Below are 13,037 nucleotides of genomic sequence, written 5' to 3'. Positions count from 1 at the left end.
TGTGAGGGACCCAGGCACAAGATGGGAATGGGGCCCTATATAATATATATATACAGACAGGATGAAAAGTGTTGAAATGCAAGTTTTAACAATAGATGTATCTGTATGTTTTAAACCTTTATGTATTCTGTATTTCTGCAAATGATGACTGGCAGTGATTGGGTCCTTGGAGCATAGTAAGAACCTTGGGATTGGAGGACCCCTGCAAATGGGGACCCAGAGGTATTAAGCTACTGAACCTCCCCCAGACAAGCTGCAGTGGGTGCATACACAAAAATCCACGCTGCAAATTGCACAACTAACTGAATTTTAGTGATGAATGCATTCTTTCAGGATGAAAAACTTGGGTGTATTTTTTGAAGTTCTTTGTTTTTCAGATGCAAGCTAAATGACAAAGTTACTTTCTGATATGTTTCTTCAGTGAACTAATTTTTACTGTATTACTGTTTTCAGATCTTTTATCAGCCTTGCTTGGTCTATACATTAGATGAATGATAACAGCTGGGATTCATCACAGCAATTTAAAGTATCCAGTCTTTGTGGTACAGTGGCATGCATCAGATTTTGTAACATGTACTACTATTCCACAATGCCTTCCGCTAACTGATGACTAGGTGCTGAGCAAATATGAATAGCTAGGATGATAAGTAAATGTTCTATAGACAATTCTGTATTAGATGTTTACATACAACTTCTGTATATATGTGTTTACTTTTGTTACTTGGTTGCCCGCATCTTGTGAGAGTCTTCATGGTGCAAGTGGTAGCAGACAATCATAGAAATAAGTTAAATCTCTCTCTCGAGATGGGTTTGTAATATGTTAGTTCTGATGATCTTCCTCTTCTAAACCTCAGATTTAGTTTTATGGCACCTGGTAACTGTAGAAATTTCCAGAGCCATTGCAGCCTCCTCTCTTGATGGCAGGTTCCATGATGGACGGATGAGAATCGTTATCATAGTGTTCACATACAAATTTGAAAAACATTTAACAACCAAGAAGTCAAGGCCTACATTTCTATAAAGCATATGAAGCCCTCAAATTAAGAATCACTTACTTTAAATGTCCTAGGCTGTGCTTCATCTGATGGAGTGTAAATGTCTGCATACAAGCCATCTATCTGTACTCACCTTGGAGTCACTAGAGAGAAATTGTGTGTGCGTGACTGTCCTCATCCTAAAGTATATATTTACTGTAGCTGAGACAAACTGCTCCCTGTTTTTTCACGGGTGCAGTCCCATGGACTTCAGTTAATCAACGTCTTTGAAAATAGGATTGTTCCTCTCAGAAGTTTAGGGCCCAAAATTGGAGACTAATTTTGAAGATACATCCCTTTTCACTCTGGAAATCCAATAAAAAGATGGAATTCTCATTGTGATTGATGGAAAGGCCTCTGATATCCAGCGCTCTCTGAAGCTAGGAGCTGAACACACTGCTTTTCTTATCCTGCTTTTTCTATTTCTGTATCTGAAAGTTTTCCCCTTCAGAAGTACTCTAATGTTTAGTCACCCCACATGAATCTTTTGAGTTCAAATGAGACCTAACTTTCTTTACATGTTAATTTGCCATATGTTTGCTTTCTTAAGCCAATGTGATCTGAGAAGTACCAAAACGAGTGAGAGTATAAATCAGCGTAGGCCTAAGGTTTTTTGTTAGGTATGGGGAAATAATCAAAAGTGTGGAATAAATCTTGGTCGCTGTCAGCTATGAAGTTAGATTCTCAGACTGTCATAATAAATTAAGAAACTGGGAGCTATGTGACAGCAGCATCAATCTCAGTCTCTTGTTTCTGCAAGTCTTCTTGTTGTCTGAGTCTTTTTTTTTTTTTAAATACTTACTCCCTGGAGGAGGTAATCAATCACAGTAAAGATTTCTCTACGTGGAACACTCAGGAAAGTAAAGAATAATCAGCTTAGAATGTGAAGTTAATATGTATAAGTTAAATCAGTTAAATCCCATATGGATGCTCTTATTTGGTCTGATATGGCTGTAGATGGCTGTGTCTTAGTTCAGCAAAGTCAGAGTTTTATTCTGCATTATTTATTCTGCATCCTTACTGCTTTGTCTTGTTTGTATTAATTTTGTATCTTTTGTTACTTCATCTTAACGTTCTCATAATAGCAAATTTCTAAGCCAGTGTGGCCTATATTCATGTATACCTTAAGAGAAAAACTGTAAAATATATTAAAATTAACTAAAACTTCGGGAGCCACATTGTGTTTAGCTCTTACTTAAAGCAAGGGAGAACGTGTTTTCACCTGGGGGTGCAGGATTTCAGCCTATGATGTGTGAATGTGTGTGTTTACCAGTCAGATGTGTATGACATTCAAGCCTTCCCTCATGGAAAGGTGTCTTTGTCAATCCTAAAAATTACATAGATCCAATTAAAACACTGAATTCATATGGATTACAAAACGACATCAGACAAAGTGGAGAGCAGTGAAGTCATCCGGTCTCTGATTTCGAATATAGTCACTGTCATTATACTATGCTTAGAATGCAATCAATTCTTGGCAGTGTTGATTTATGATAAACAGTATGATTTATACAGTCAAGAAATAGCCATCGAAAAGAATAGCTGCTGCATAATTGCTTACTAGATTAGAAAATGAAACAAAACCTCTTTTCCAGTATGGATGATTACCAGATGAAAGGTTGGTAGTGAATTTCCTTGTTAAGTAGATTCTAAGGTCTCAGGCTTTCTGTAGTGCCCTGCTTTTGCTGTCTAATACTTTCCATGAATTTATGCATCTTGACGTTACCCTTTTGACTTCAGTGTACAATGTGCAAACTTAAAAGTTTTAATCCGACTACAGGACCAACGTAGAGGATTATTTTTACTACTTCCATTGCCTTCTGCAAACTTCAATCCAGATCCTTCTCAAGTATCTCAAAATGTTCCCTATGTACACATTCCTTACTGGAATTGTATCAGAGCACAAGATGTAGTTTTGCATAAAAGAGGGGCAGGAAGGAACATGGACTAGTTGATGGTAGCATATTTTACTATGACTTTGTGATGACTGTAGCTAACATCTACATAATAATAATTACTCATTAATTGAAAAGTCACTGGGCGTACTTTACTAGAATGCTTGTTTAGAGAATGTGGAAGATTTAGGATTAAAGCAAAATTTATGATTAAGAGGCCTTATGGGATATGGAAAGAAATGTTTGGAAACAATTGAAATATACTTTGTTAATTAAATAAGACCAGAGTGGACATACGGTATTGTGCTGTAGGACAGGAGCAGAAATGAGAGTCAGGGCAAAGCTTTTCCACTCCATCTTAACAAAAGAATATTCTAACCGAAGAGAAAGTTGCTACAGCAATGAGTATTAGGCTATAGTACAGCCTCTTCAGCAGAGTGGTCATACCTTAGTTAAAACAGAATGGAAGTAGAATTGAAGAGTTCAAAAGAATGGAGAGATGTATTTGCTGAATTTATTTAGACGGCAGTGTTAGACGCTTCTCAACAAGAGTCGGGCATCCAGAGTTCTGGTGGCCTTTAGCTTTGTGTACTCTAGGTCATATGTTAGTAAGCGTACTTTCATGGGGTTTATTCCTCTCGTAAGAAGAGCTGTGCAGAGAGAACAAGATTTCTGTTGCAAGACCTTGAAAGTTGGCTTTACTTGGAAAATTGTGAATATAAAATCATATAGTTCTTCATGGGGAAAAAAGTGGTGGTTTTTTATTGTAGGGTACACCGTACAGTTTTTGTGGTAATTTTTTTCTTGTATGAACTATTTTATCAGACAACATACTAAACAGAGAAAACTCATAGGTGAAATTTTTTATAATTATTTTCTATTAAATAAGCTTGAATGGGAAAGAACTACATTTTTCTACAAGATTTTTTTGCTCCTACAGAGTTTCTCCAACATAATGTGTTTAAAAGTATACAAGCAACTTGAAAGTGAGGTGATCTATTTTTGTGTATCTGAATCAACAAAAAAATCCCTAAAGTGATTTTTTGCAAGTGTTCCTAGTGTATTTCTGTTGTGACCAATATAGGCTGAAAAGTTTTCCACTACTGATACTTTAATATAACAGTATAAGTTATCAGAGTCATATTTTTCAGATACATATTAACAAATAAAGAGTAGCAATATTTCAGTATTACCTTCTGAAAAATAGTTTTTGCAATTCAATATCATGAGTATATACATTGGTATATTTAGACTTAACTGGGGAGCTTGAATTATTTCCTTTGAAAACGTTGAGAAACTTCATTTATTTAATTATTTCTGTTGTTTATTTTGAAGGCATAAGTAAGAAACTGCTTCTGAAATCAGTCAGAGACACAATAAAAATTACTAATGTGTCAGGAAAGAACGGGTTCTGGATCCCACTAGTGATTTATAGTGTCAGGCTTGGAGCTGCACTTACAGGACAGGGAGCCAGACTTTTGTCGTGTGACTTACGAGTCCTTTAGGGCTTGGTTGTGTAAGATGCAAAGCACTCTGGTCCCAGTGCATCAAAACTTTTATGTGCGCACCAGATGAGAGTCATGATATCCCCTGCCTGTGCAAGTGCAGCGTTTTCTTTAATAGGCCTGAGACTGTCTATATGCCACCGAGTGTTATTCAGTACTTACAAAAACCTCTGAAACATCTTAGGGAAGTCTAAGAGACTTGATTTTACTCACTTTAAAAATAACTGGAAGAACTCCTCCTGACCATAAATTCAGTATTGATTAGGCTCTGAAGGGACCACAGGCTCAGCCTGTTAATGACTTCCCATTGAAAGGATGTGAAAACTTATTCTTGTGCTCTGAAATGACGTGAATATCCTGGGTATGGACTGAGTTTTGCTTTGAGTGTTTGAATTTGAAATCAGAAGTCAAAGAAGAACTCCAGGAAACTGAGCTCCAAATAAAAAGGTTCCAACAAGTGTCCACTTTGTAATTTCACACAGGCTACATGTCTGAGAGGGACTTGAGGGACTTCAAGTTGCAGAATTTGTCAGTGGATGTTCAGTCCATTTGCCTTAACATATAAATACTTTTCCCTCTGACTTAAGATTGTGTACAACCAATATCAGATATCTTAGAGTAAAAGGTAAGAAGGCTCTTAGTGGAATAAGTTGCCCATAGAAAGCTCTGCATGATTCCTGTCATTTACAGATTAACTTGTGCATGAAACACAAGGTTTTCTCTCTTGTATATGCATTTAATCTATCTGTTGCAACTGCAAAGTGAGTAGATGCATTAACTTCATATATTGGACACTGATAACAGAAGACCATGACTCTTAAGTGCTTTGATTTAAGAAAAAATGCACACTGTTGTATAGCTGTTATAGAAACGCATTTATGTGTTCCCAGGTGCTGGTGAAAAGAATATACAGCTCTGGTGAATTTCATGGGGAAGGTGGGGATGAGGTGGTTGTTTGTTTTGATTTATTTTGGGTTCTTTGTTTGTTTGTCTTGGCTTTACACTACCACGCCAGCTCCAAACTTACTAAATTCATGCCTTCTTTATATAGTCACGATGCTCCTGAAGTCAGGTTTTTTGACCTCTGTTGCTTTTCATTGATAATTCCCAGCACTCTTACCAATCGAGACAATGCTGATCTCTCTTTCTAAGAGGTGCATGTGGCTGATGGTGTTCATCTGTTGAGTTGCATGGCACTAACACAATTTACTGCAGCTTACATGTACTAATGGGTGGCTGCTGCTTACCTGGTGCACAGGTGTCCAACTGTTTTCTAAGGCTGTTTTCTTAAAACCAGGTAGTCAAAACAAACCAACCGACCAATCCAGCTTGTACTGTGTAACATAGCACAACTAGGTTGAGTGGTAAGCTAGTATTGCTATTCCATATAAAAAAGAAATGAATGTTTACTGTAAGATCTTGAATATCTTTCAGGTATTTCTGTCAAGAAAAATCAGAGAAAATATTTGTTCTAAATATTGCTTTTTGTGTTACTCATGTTTAGGAGAGTGGAAATGCTGAACTAGTTTCCCCGGTGGCATAAATGCCCATTTGCCCAAACGTTTTGTGCCAAATGAAGCATTCATTCACTGAAAACGTACCTACTGAAACTATTCAGAAACGGAGGTTGCATTTACAAAACACTTTTCACCAATGGAGATACTTTCAGGAAAATTTGATTGTTTTGATATGACCTACAGGAGCAATTTCAGCACTTCCAAAACATTTTCAGCATTTTCCTGTTCCCCAGAAGTTTAATGCATAGATATGCACCTAAGTAAGCCAGTGTTTCTCAACTCCTGATACAGTTCTCTTTTCAGTGTGTTGAAGGTTGTGCTTCAGACTCTCCCATTTCTTCCACTTTTCATGGACTTCAAGTATTATCGATACAGAGAGTAAGAATGACTTCATAGCCTACTGGATGCTGCAGTGCTTAGTTTAAAATCCCTCATCTGAATCTAGAGATTCCCCTACTGTGTTACTGTTAGATAACAAAGAAAAACATGAATCTAGCCATTTCCTTGGCTTTTATTACCAGAGCTCAGGAACAAAATGCTTCATGTTGTATAGACCCGGAAAATGTTACCAACTTGAAATGAAAATATTGTTTCATGTTTCATGTTAAGTTATATGCTTTGTTTGACCCACAACAAAATATGTTTCATTTCTGTAAGAAAAAAAAAATCAAAACAAACAAACAAAAAAGCAGTTTTGAATTAACCCAAACCAGATTTTTCTGATTCTGGCAGGGTCTATAAGTAGATGGAAAAGGAAGCAGGTATAAGCAGTAGTTATCTTGGAAGAAGGATATAGAATACTGCTTCAGTTGAGCCTGCAGCAGTTAATGATGCTCCAGAGAAAGCCCAGGGGTAAGACAAAGTAAGGGACATTATCATAATAGACTGGATAATTTACTCAATTGGTTCCAAATTTTTCCTTCAGTTGATCAAGACTGTTGCTTGTTTGCATCTGTAATTAACTTCCCTCCTTCTAGTTTGTGGAGGATTGTTAATCCAACATTGCAACTTGGAGTGCCCTACATGCAGCTAGACGTCAGTGGGAACTGCAAGCTTATTGCTAATGGGGCTGGGGCTGTCCGAGCCTCATCTTACGAGCCTCGTGCCAAGCTGGAGGCTGCTGGCGTTCCCTGGACAGTGGCACTGTAGATGAAAAGAACCAGGATCAAATTCATACAAAATTGTTTTAAAGCCCTGTATCAGAAGAATGCCTAACTTATTAAAAAAAAAAAAATTGATTGGGAACTTTGTTGTGTTTAGGCACTGTTGTCAGGAGGTCACCATGTGTATGTGTCTGTCTGAAAAATAGACGTGATTACCAAGTGAGAGGATAGAAGCTACAACTAAGATGTCGCATTATGGGGCTTGGATGTTTCTTTTGGAAATGCTAAAAGCTGCAAAAAGGGTTTTGGTGTCTTAAAAGGGCTGACGGTGGTGCCCAGTTGTTTAAGAAAGGAATAAACAAGTGACGTTAAGAGACTTGACCTTGATGCAACATTCGCGCAATGTCCATGGGGCTGTTTACTTCAGCTCAGCAAATGGGCAGGCATCACATGCAGCAGGGTTAAGCTCTTGCGTGGAATGAATATTTCCTATGCTATACATAGCAAAGAAGTCTGTTGCAGCCACATTTACACTGTGTTTGTGTAGTGTGAAATTTAAAGAATTCCACTGTGTGTCACAAAATAGCTACAGAAAAAAGATTTTAAGCATTCCTTTTCAAGTTGCGCACAATCTATAACTGTGCAGGCAAACAAGAAGCCTAGTCAGTGGGTGTTGAGGTGATAGGTGATTGTAGCCCATTAAGAGACGGGATTCTCCGGGACCGATCATGGGCATCATTTTAGGTGTTGTATCCTTGTACATAAGAAAAGAGTGGTTCTACGGATCAATTCATTGATCATTTTAGAATTATTTTAGTATTCATCACCCAAGAGCATCCTTGTGATCAGTACTTCATGTTTCTTTTCTGTAAAATCTGCATTATTTTTCAGGGAAAGGTAATTTTTCACACTTTTTGGTTTTTTTAATGTCTACTGCAGTAAACATTCACTGCTGTAGGTTCTGGTTTTTTGCAAGTGGATCTTTTCTCAGCAAGGGCTCTAGTGAAGATTTCTGCAACTGTGGTAGTGAATGAAGTACTGAATTCAAGGGTGTGGTGTTCTTTTTCCTTTTCTTCACCACATTTTTCAGTTTCTGAAAGAAGGGGACAAAAAGCAAAATTCTAGCCTTATGTGCAAATAGTATAAAATTTGGACCTTGCTTCTAAATTCTTGGTGAAGTCTGATTTCAGATCTCCTGGAGATATCAATGCTGTGTATGTAGGTAGTGGTGTCTCTGTCTTCTAGTATTTCCCTTTGTATGCTCATATAAAGTTGGTTTAAGAAAGATGGTTTAGCAGTTATTTCAATTAGCAATGATTCCTGTTTCCATGGCCCCCTCAGCTGATGCAATGTATCACCCTCCCTACCTTGACAGCATGTTGCTACTTGTATGACCATTCCAGCAGGAACACCTGCCTACAACCTCTAATCTGGTACCGCTTGCATCACTCCTACTTGCCGGATTTACTCTTTGGGCTTCCACAGCTATCTTGAAATCAGATCTTCCAAGACACCCACTCCAATAGAGCATCATGGTACTTGGAGGGGATGGAATAGAGAAGTAAGAAGAATATGTGCCAAATGTTGCTGTCATTAAGGTTAACTTCTAGAAATGAGCACTTTTTGTTTTAAACATGATATACCGAAGTCATTCGAATTGTCTCTGTAATTTTCATATTTGTGTATTGCTGTGCTTCAGGGCTCAAAATAGATGAGGTAGACAGTATGAGGCTGAGGGGGATCTGTAAGATCAAGAAAGATGCAGAAAAGGCAAGTAGGGAATGAATATTTACTGTTTCTCACAATAATGGGATTAGGGGGCATTCGTTCAGACTATGAAGCAGCATGTTTGAAATAAACAAAAGGATGTCTTTTTAATGTAACTCATAATTAAATTGCAGAAGTAATTGCCCCATCATGTTGGGTTCAGAAGAGATTAGACAAATTCATGCAGGAAAGATCCAGCAGTGACAATGGTCTAGCAAGTGGTTTAGGAAGGTTAATAGGTACGCGATTGCTGAAAGCTGGGAGAGCATGCCAGCAATGGTTCTGTCCCATCTCTACAGTCTTCTCCTGAGTATCAAAGAGTGTCAAAGAGAGGATGCTGGGCTAGATGTTCTTTTGATAGAACTATGACTACGGTAAATCCAGGAATGTGATTTTTTAATGAGACTTTCAGCCAGCTTTCTGACTAGAAATATTCAGAATGTAATGATTTTAAAATTCCAGAATCAGGCACTCATATTTTCTGAGTTTGCAGTAACTAATCATTTCTCTTACAAGATATCCTCAGCAGTGTTTTCTTGCTAACATTTGAGGAAAGTCTGCAGTATTGCTATCAGTAGTTCATCTCTCTATCACGACTTTCTGCACTGGTAAAATAGGCATCTTAGAGAAATCTTCCGAAAGTTTTAAAGAAAGAGTAGCTTAGAGAAAAACTAGAAGAATCAGCTCCCTGGATCATGAGTCAAAGTCCTGTTTTGAGAAGTCTCCAAAGAATCTTAATGCTATAATAAGTGAATTGTACTGTGGCTCCCAAATGCTTTGGAGACTTTGAAGATGAGACTCAAATTTCTGAGGGGCTTAAGTGCTTATGAAAATGCTGACGTGAAAGAAAAATGTCAGAAGGAAGGAAGAGAAGATCATGGGAGGAAGTGGATAGTGGGCATACTGTTCTTGACATTGACTCTGTGTAGCGTTTCCACTTTTGTATCTTCCTGCTTGTGGTTTTGGTTTCAGGTACCCTTAGCAGACCTTTCTCCCTCGATGGTATCCAAACAAGACACTTGATCAGAATAGCTTCTTTAGGCCAAATACTGCGGGAAGCTCTGAGTCAGATCAGGGTGAAATACCAGTGGAGCTAGTTTGAAAAGTTCATCAGATAAATTAAATGAGAACCCGAAAGCATTTGTTTATTTAATAAATAAAACATCCATCCTTATCAACTGTAATGTTTCCTACCCTTTGATACTGTTCCACACTACCGCTCTCTAGAGGATCTCATCTTACCAAGATACAGAACACAAGTTTGATTATGTGAAGGCGGTGGGCTAAAAAGCTAGAGATCTTATGCAAATTCATGTATGCATTAATTTTCATAATGCTTCTGATATATAGATATAGATATATCTATATATGTATGTATGTATATATGCATCCATTATCTCTCCTTCTCTTTTGAAAGATACTTCTCCTTTCCCAGCCTCCCCCTGAGCTGGCTCTTCCCTTGTTCCTTGTTGTCCTTGATGATGACTGGCCAATTTGAAGTCCAGGCCCTCATCTCCCTGGAAACATAGGTTTGTCACTCTGGTCTAAACTCTGTATAAGCAATTCTAGCTCTTGTGCTGATTGTCATCTTAGCTATTTATTTGTGCTGGTAAGGAGTAGTTAAGGGCTGTGGAAACTGAGTTATTTCTAGATGCTTCTGTCAGGGATTGTCTTTGGTAGATGTAATCACAGGGCAGTTCTTTGTGATGAGGGTTACAGAGAATGGCTTAAGGACATATATTCACTTTCTCCTAGTTTTTCCTCCTCTTTTTGAGGATGAGGGTTGGAGCAGCCATGTGGGATAATCATCTGAGCTCAGCTCAGATGAGAACCTCTTTACATCTTTTTGTGAGTTTGGATTGTGTAGGTTTGCTGAAACCTTGCTCCAGCTTCCACCCTGGGATCATCAGTAGGATTTTGAGTCTCACCTCTGCTGTAAGCAGTGGATAATGTACTCTAGGAATCAGCACACTGTCAGGTGGTGAGGCCAAGCTGGATGAAAGAACTGTTGCCAGATAAGGAGCCTAGGAAATGGATTTGAGTTTCCATACACCAGTTTAAAGGAAGGGAGACCTGCACCTGCTGCCTTGGGGCTGCTGTCCTCAGGGAGACAACCCTGGTCCTGGAAAAGATGACCAGCGGTAGCTGATTTTGTGCAAAAGGTTGCCAAAGAAGACATGTCTGTTTGCTCTAAAAAAAAAATACTCATTTTTATAAAGAGTAGAGTAATAAAGAAAGTGAGCTTTGTATTTGTGCTCAATAGGTTTAAAAGTTTTTAAAACGGGTTTAGTCAGGGCTTAGAGTAGATGTTTGAGTGAAGGGATTTTACATCATAAGTGACTTTTTTCCTCTATCTAGAGTTAGGCCCTGGGGTGCAGGTCTCCAGCAGGTGTAAACTGTCACACAGAGTGGCAACAATTAAAGCTCCTGAGGATCCACCCTCAGTTTTTCAAAACAGTCAGCTGCTCAATTTGACATGTAGAGCCTCCAAAACTGGAGCCAGAAGAGCTTTATTGAAAACCTGGCTACTAATTTTGGTGTTTGTGTGGAGCTTAATCTCTAGAAAATCTGGTCCAAAATGCAGTCTCACATATGCTGCATTACTGATGTTTACACGTTCAGCTGGGTAACTTGAGCTGCATTGAACGAGGGTTGCACAAACAATGAAAGAAAGAAAAAGCCTCTTTGGCAGCTATTTCATTTGTGAGCTTTGAAAAAATTCAGATGCACGAAGCAATTATTCTGCCTGATCTACCAAAGCTTGAGCTCATTGGAGTCGATGGAGTTCTCTCTCCTAACTTCAGAAGACTTTTTTACCCCATTCTCTAAACTGGGTTAGTAATAGGCTGATCATAAAGTGACTTTATTGGAAAGAAAGTTTGCCAAGTAAATAATTCAGTAAATATTTTCCAGGCAGCCATGTCCAATAGATTGCTTGATACGGTGGATAATAAGCAGTACTGCCTTTTAAGACTGCAGTAATACAAAGTGCTCCAAAAAGCCTGACCCTAGTAGGATTGAGGCCTGAGAAGAGAAATCGTTAATCCTGTACCACCAGGCCAAGATTTATTGGAAGGCATGTAGTACGGAGACAGAGATGTAGTAGTCCTAGATCCCAGCTGCTCCCTTTCTTCAACTCCTCTTCATAAATACATATTAAAATAATTTTGAGGCAAGTAATTGAAAACAATTAGAAGAAATTCCTCATAGTAAAGCTTTTTAAAGAGTTTAAATTGTAATAACTTTTATTCCAGCATATGGATTTGGGGCTTGGTGGTAAATTGAGCTGTCTCTTTACGGAAGTGGTAAATCACCAGCATTTGCTGTCAAGAGCAGAAAAAAATGTTTATAAATCATTGCATTTGTTTCAGATTATTCATCAGAGCTGGAAGGCAATTGTTCAAGTTGCTTTGTGATAGTATAAACAGAACGCTGGGAAGGCCGCGTACTTTGTAGCAAAATTTTGGGGTTTGTACATGTACCAACTGAGACTTTTTCCTTCAGTAAGTGTTCAACTAATCTTCCAGAGAGGAGGATCTAGATTCCAGTGTGCTGTTTTGAAAGAACAAGTTTGAGTTGGCACTAATAGGGCAGTAAGGCCTGCTGACTCACAGAGGAAGGGTCTCACAAAGTCTTATTTATCTTTCCTTCTTATACTACAGTAGGCAAGGAAAGTCTTCACTTCTCCTTTTCCTATGCCCTCCCAAACTGCTCTGATGGGGTTATGAAAAGGTTCAAATCTGGAAGAGAGTAAGAACTAAGGGCAGGGAGGATTTTGATGCAGAAAATGTGAGGCAATAGTGCTTAACGTTTCCTGGTAAATAAAAAAAGGAGAAGGACTGTCTACACACTTGCATTGTAGTTCAAGACAGGAGGAGACTGCCTGGTTTCCCTGGGTACTGCTGTAATTACCCTAGAGCCTTTTTTCTCTGTGAGAAAGAGCTACAATTTCTGTCTCATGAAGTGCAGGCAGCACACCAGCACAAAGAGCAATAGCAGGCTTAGTCAAGCAAGCTCCTGGAACTAGCCGGCGTTCCTGCATTAGTTACCGGCTGAGTTTCTCCAGCATTTCAGAGCTTCCTGGCCTTGCCTGCAAGAGTACTGGCAAAAGCAGCCTGGTTTCACCTTAGTGTATTGTGGCCAGTCCTGGAGGAATTAATTTCTGCAGGAGCTGTGCCAGCTCTTCTGAGGTTTTGAATGTTGTGGATCATTTAGC

The 13,037-nt window shown here is 38.6% G+C and overlaps 1 protein-coding gene across 5 annotated transcripts in view; it reads left to right on the top strand.

Annotated features, from left to right (window-relative positions):
* Positions 1-13,037, top strand: part of SCUBE1 (signal peptide, CUB domain and EGF like domain containing 1) — a 223,332-nt gene that overhangs the window by 44,559 nt on the left and 165,736 nt on the right. The window lies entirely within an intron of this gene.

The sequence above is a fragment of the Aptenodytes patagonicus genome, chromosome 1 (assembly GCF_965638725.1).
Source record: "Aptenodytes patagonicus chromosome 1, bAptPat1.pri.cur, whole genome shotgun sequence".
NCBI classification, from domain to species: domain Eukaryota; kingdom Metazoa; phylum Chordata; class Aves; order Sphenisciformes; family Spheniscidae; genus Aptenodytes; species Aptenodytes patagonicus.
This window is presented reverse-complemented; position numbering and strand designations above follow the sequence as displayed.